Raw genomic sequence first — 7,155 nt, forward strand, 5'->3', positions numbered from 1 at the left:
ATTTCACCACTAATATCTTTCTACAAGCTTTATGTCTTATAATAAATTTTCATTGTTTTCTCTGATCTGTCAATAGCAGATAACCCCACTCAATCCCCATGGTAATCAGGACTGCACTGGATCTATTTTTGCTTGTATATTTCTTCTGTCATTTAACTGGGATTTGGGGAAGGAGGAGAGGTAAACCTTTGTAATTTTTCGAGCATCCTGGTCAGAAGTCATTGCTGACTCTATATCTCATAGAGATAAGATGTTTTGTGCTTTCACTTCAGGTTATCATGCTGCTTTATCAAGAAGACTGAAACAAAAAGTAAAGGGAAATTGAGGTCTTCAAAAAGTCCTCTGGTCATCAAACCTTTGGAAATCTCTTGGTTAAGAGATTAGAAAAAATAAATAACTTCATTTTTTTCTTTCTTCTTATTTCTACACAAATAATAATACATGTGCTAAGGGAATGTTCAGAAAGAATCATGCCACCTGATAGAAACTCCATGTGAATAGGGATCTTAGTTCTGTTCACTGATGATACATGCTTGTCATGTGGTAGGCACTCAATAATAGGTCTGCAAATATGCTAGTTTTTAAAATCAACATAAATGTTAATATACTGAGTCTAAAATTAAGGCCTAATATTATATGTTGCCTTAATATCTGGTGAAACTAGGAGGGACTTAAATGGCTTAACCACAAGTTCCCCTCCCTATTCTGCTCCCACAGATGGAGTCCACTAGTCCCTCCTCAGCAAGAGGACCAGGCACAATTCCTGCTTATCTCTGAGTAATGGGTTTCATTTCCCTGCTAGCCAATGGAATTATTCAAAGCCAATTACATTTTCTCACAGTAACCAGGGTTACCTCTCCCTCTTGATACTACAAGGCCTGCCTCCCACAGCCCCTGGTTGTTCATTCTGTTCTGAATACAGCTCCCATGTCACCTTGTGTGGCATGCAGTGTCTTCCTACCCTGGGCTGCGAGTATATGACTAATAAACTGCTGCCCATCTCATCTCTCCAGTGTCAGGTGTTGAATGTTGTATGTGGCCATCCTATAACTCTGGGGTGGAATTCCCTCCTTACCAACTGGATAAAAAGGAGGCAATTAAAACAATGGCATCATGAACAAGATGGCCAGTCATCACCAAGGACACTTGTTCAGCTTTAATGAACTTCTCTTGGCTAACTAATTGGTTCCGTGTTATGGCAAAGGCCACCTGAGACAGAACTACCAGTTGCTGTAGTCCTATGCTTTGGGTATACTTTTTGTCTTTGTCGGTATTGCCAACTCTTTCAACCCTAAAATACTCTCATTCCCAAGACAAGAATTGTCATTAATTTACTGTACCACAGCTTGATATGTTGTTGGGTTTGGCCCGTTTTTAGCAGGTGGTCTCCGAGGCTCCTACCTGTTAAGGTGGGGACAGCTAACCTTAACTGATTGGCTCTTGAGTTCCAATTTTCAAGGATCCAGCTAGAATGATCTGGTCACTGCATCTAGCCTGGTGATCGTAACTGGCAGCTTGGGGGCAGCCATATGGATATTGTTTGTGATTTTGCTCCTCTGAGACAGGCTCAGGGATGGACCTCTGTGAGGTTTGTGAAAAGGAAGGACACCACCATCCCCGGGAGAATTAAGCATGGCACCCCAGTTGCTTAAGAAGAATTGTTGCTCAGGCAAAGGTAGTGCCTGTCTCCTGTGCTGCTGCTTCCCTTGCTTCTGTCATATGTACTCTTTTGACCCCCAAGTGTATCAAGGTGTAAAGCCATAGAGGCCTGTGGCCAGGGGCTGAGGAGAAAAGAAAAGCAGGGGAGCATTTGGTACCAGCCCCTCCCAAAACACCAGAGGATGTAACTCAACTGCTCTCCTATTGCAAAATCCCTGTCCAGTGTACCTCAGCTTTGCTCAGTGTTGCTGATTACCAGGATGCCAAAGGGCTAATCTGACAATCCCAGAGCTTGATGGCCCTCAAACAGGCCATAGACAAAATTACTTTCTTGGATTTGGACCCTGACTCCTGGGAGATTGACTGGTATTCCCTGGAGGAAGAGGTGGCCACCCACAAGGCTTACTGCTCAGTTCCTGAACTTTTCCCACAATCACCCAGAAGATCTGCAATCTGGGTGATTGGATGGAGACAGAAACTGAAAGCCATGACTTTTTGTAGCTAGAAATACAAAATGTTCTGAGGGAAATTGAACAGAGAGAGAGAGAGAGAGAAGCCAACAGGTTTGGTGCTGTAGTTCACATACCTAATAGCAGACAGCGCAGCAGGACCCTTAAATACCTCTTCTGTTGCTGCTGCCGCCTATGCTTCTGTGACAACAAACATCCTGAGCCTCAGGGTTATAGGGAAAAATATCCATAGCATCCCTGTGGCACAGCAAAGGAGTTAATTCAAACCTGACTTAAGCCTGGGATCTTTAAACCCTAAAAAGCAACCGCTGCCATGGAAGTGGCCCCTAAGCCTGATGATTTGAGACTCTGGAGGAAGAAATTTATAAATAAGTGCAGGGTAGAGAGCACCCCCTCCCTGAAAAAAAACTGTATCTAGTGACCAACCAAAAAAAGGGAGAGGGAGAAAGAAAAAAATGGAGACAGGGAGAGAGGGAGGAAGGAAGAAAGGAAGGAAGGGAGGAAGGAAGGAGGGAGGGCAGGAACCTAGGTATAGGGGAAGGAAAAAAAGAAAAGAAAAAGAAAACAGAAGCAAAGATCCATAATTTGACCTAATTAGAAATCCAAATTTACTCAAATAATGTGTATAGCAAAGATATACAGGTGTGCTGGTTGGCTCTTGAACCTCTTACAACATCTGCTGAAATGCAACTGTTGGCAAACTTTCATGGACTTAATCAATACTGGATCTCAAATTACAGTTATACCTGGGGATCCCACTAAATATTAACATGGCACCGCCTATGATCATAAGGGAGTTACTACATATGAAATAGAGAACCAATAGGTATGACTTGACCATTGGAACTAATGTTTTGCCTAAATTCCCCATTGCACCCATTGGCCTAAAATAGACCATAGTAAGCATAGATGCTCTGACCTAATGAGTGATAAATTAAAATTAAGTCTTTGGCACTTACAATTGCCTTCACAAAATGGGACCCCACTGACCACCTCCTTCCCCAATTAAAATAGCTAATATGGCCCAATGTAAATTAAAACAGGGCCTTCAAGAATTGAAGCTTATAAGATCTAATGAGGGAAGGGGTGATTATCCCCCCTGCTTCTCCATTTAATAGCCCAATTTGACCTGTTCTTAAACCCAGAATGAATGAATGAACGCACCTCATGGTAAATTATCGCAACCTTAATGTAGTACCATCCATTAAGGCCCCAATAGCCAGTACCCAATATTTTTGAAATTACTAATTCCATCTAATCAGCAACTGGTAAATATTTCACTATTATAGATTTAGCTAATATGTCTTATTCAGTGTTTATTTCAACAGCCTTTCAGCTGTAGTTTGCCTTCACCTCTGAAGGGATACAATGCATATTTACCTATGAGGTACCTCAGCAGCCTTGCTATCATACACAATCTTTGCAGGCAAAATCTTAACATCTCCTTCCTCCAAGAGCACAGGTATGACATCACCTTGATGACATTCTCCTCTGAGGAGACTTATTTGACATACTCATTAAGAACATAACAAATACAAAGGAGCTCATGAAAGGGATGGGCTGTTGCTGCACACATAATGCAAGGCCCTTCCACCTCTTTTAAATCCCTGAAAATTATTTAGTAAACGGAGGGCTTCTCCACCCCTGACACTGTCAAGAAACAGCTGTTGACATTCTTAGCACCCACAGTGTTGATACAAATCCATCATGTTTTAGTCCTTGTTGGGTTATGGAGTAAACGTATTCCTTATTTACAACTTTTACTTAATCACACTGATACTGTAACTTACAAATCATCCCACCTGGAATGGGCCACCCTCCATAAAATGTCTCCAGAATCGGTCCAATTTGAAATCAAAAGGTACTCCAGTTAGTGCCTTACAAGATGCCTTCACTGTACAGGCTTTAATAACCTCCTTTTGTGTCTTCTGGAGTCTCTGGAGTCTCTGGACCACCTATGTTGGTAAATTGCCCATGGGCTTCTGATGCAATACTATACACCATTAGAACAACAGTTGCTGGCCACATATTTTCCTCTCCTGGAAACAGAGGTTCTTAGAGCCCCTGGCCCTGTGACCCTCCATACCCAGCTGCCCATTATGTCTTGGGTCATGGAAGCAGCACCCCCACAAGCTGTAGAATGTCGCCATATCTGGACCTGAAGAAAGAGATGGCCTTCCGTGTCCTCAAACCCTTGCAAGATGGCATGATGCTGGAGGAGGGCACCCCTCTCCCAGACCCCTTGGGTACCTGGGGAGTCCTTTGGGATCAACTGAGTGAACAACAATGGAGTTAGTATACTTTATGGATGATATGATCTCCGTATATGTGCTGAAGCAACATTCAGTGGAATCCCTTAACTTGGATTTCCCTCATAAAGGGAATCCAACAATCAGCACAGTTGGCCAAACTTCAGGTAGTCATCTTAGCACTGGATGCCTTGGCCAATAAATGGCTCCATCTGCACATTTTTACAGACTATTCAGCAATTGTGTGAGAGTTGCCCCAGGACACTACTTATCCCCATCCCCCTACTTATCCCCATTCCCCATAATCTAGAATTTTTTCTTGAATAGGATGACTGATCGTTCAGATTAGCCAATGGTCCGTGGCTCCCACTCCCAACCTGGGCCCTTACCTCACCCCAAAGTTTCACCAACATTGTAGCACATTAGGATCACCTGGGGAGCTTTAAGAACCCCACCCCCACCCCCACTAGTGCTTATGTTGCATGCCAAAACAATTAAACAGGATAGCCTGGTGTGGGAACCAGGCATCAGCACTTTTAAAGATCCCTAGTTAAAAAAACAAAAAAAGATCCTTAGTTGTCTACAGTGCACCAAATAATTGGTAAACTACCACGTAGCCACTGGCCAAAGACTCTGGTGAATGATTTTGGGAATAATTTCATTGAATTTGTTACTTAATGAAATCCTAAACAAATTAATAGAGTTAAAATTCCTAAATACAGCAGTCTTCAGCATAAATGGGTTATGCAGTACTTTAAATGTGTTATAAAGAGCTAATGTCAGTAATACAAGGATATGCTAATTAATATGGTGAAAAACAAAAACAAATGTGTATGTATGGAAAGGGAAATATATTTTGTAACTAGAACTTCTAAGGTTCTAGCCAGTGTTTTATAGAAACACATTAATTACTCTACTTCAATCTTACAGCAGTGGAATACATGAAAATTTAGTATGAAAATGTTTACTCATGAATATAGAACCTGAACAATCATACTTCATTCCTTCCTCCTTGACTTTCAACATTAACATTTTATTATGCAGGGGCGTCAAATGTCATTTATAATTTGCATATATTTGAAGAAATTAACAAGTTATATTTACTTGTACCTGGCTCAACATACCAACCTTGAAAGATCTCAGAATAATCCTTATTAATTGTTCTCAAACAATTCTCAAGCACTTATTAGCATGCCAGAGATGACATTTTAAGGCTTTAGAAAAACATACAATTCTGTTGCTATTCAAAAAGTATTGTTTTCATAGCTGCATTTGTACAGAATTGTAAGTTGTGAATTGCCCTTCTTATAAATGAAGTTTAATTCTACTTTTTATATTGACATTGAGTGATAGGTGTGATTGGCTATATATGTAATTTTTTAAGTGAGGGGGCTACCCAAAAACATTTGACAAAAGAAAATCATTCTGAACTAAGCTGACCAGTGGAGAAGAAAATTGATTAAGAATCTAGGGAAAGTTGTATGCATTTATATGATTATGAACTCTCTTCATCTATGATTCAGTGGTTTCTAACAAGTGATTTATTAATTTTTGATGAGGGTGATCTTCCTACTGTTTGCTGTGTGTGCATAATATCTGCTCATTTCATCACAATGAATGGAGATACCTTCTTCTTACTTCTAGGGTTTGAGTCTATTGGTCTGAAAAACCAGCTGTTTTAAATGCCTAGGACTGCTTCCCTAAAAGACACTATTTTCTCTGAACACCCCATTTTCCTGTTTTCAGGGTTTTTTTCGTCCACAGGGCCAGATACCTCACATTCTGGATTTTCCAAGACAGCTGTGATTTCAGTTTTATTCTTTTCTGTAAATATCATTTGTTTAGTGCACATCTAAATGTTAGTTGAATTTATACCTTTTTTGTGGTTTCATCTAGATGTGTCAGTCAAATACGGTCCCCTGTCACATCACTCACTGTAGTTTTAATGATCAAATATGTTCACTGTTTCCATAGCATAGTCATTTTCTGAGAAATAAGGTATACAGTCAACTGCTTAACAGAGAAGGGTTTGCAGTCAGCTATCAGTTTCTCCTGTGTAAAGTAGAACTCATCAAGTTGTAGGGTGGAGTGAAAATAGCAATAGACATGGAATATGTCTATTTTGGAGAATGTCAATAAACATAGCACAATACTAGGAAATATTGAGTTCTTATCATCTGCCAAACACTATGCATTATTTCATTTTTATCCCTCTCAGCAGCCCTCTGACCTGAGTAATATTTGTATCATCAAACTACAAATGAGGTGATAGAGGAACACAGATTCAGTCACATGTTCAGGTCTTGTGAGCTGAGAGAGGGGTGAGGGTTCAAACAGACTGTCTGCCTGCAGAGCTTGGGCTCTTAACACTTGGCTGTCAGTTGCAGTTTCCTGAGAAATTTTACAAACATGATTTAATTTTGCCCACACAACAATCATGTTACATGGGTATTTGGTCCATTTTACAGGTAAAATTCAGAGTTGCTTTGCCAGAGATCACACAATTAGTAAGAGTGTATGGTAGGACTCAAGCAAAGACTTCAGACATCAAGTTCAATGACTTTTCTGACACACCAAAGTGTCATCTCCCCTTAGTGCCTACTTGGCAGTCAACACAGCAATGACATGTTGATTCGATTTTGAAAATTAACTATAGTTTGGATTTTTATAATTAACATACACACCTATATAACACACATCTTCATCCTTTGAAGCTGAAGGATGTTTTCTAACCCTTTAATTCCTTCACCCACTTAAAGCAAATCAACAAGTTTAAA

Source organism: Grampus griseus, assembly GCF_964374135.1.
Source record: "Grampus griseus genome assembly, chromosome: 6".
Lineage (NCBI taxonomy): Eukaryota > Metazoa > Chordata > Mammalia > Artiodactyla > Delphinidae > Grampus > Grampus griseus.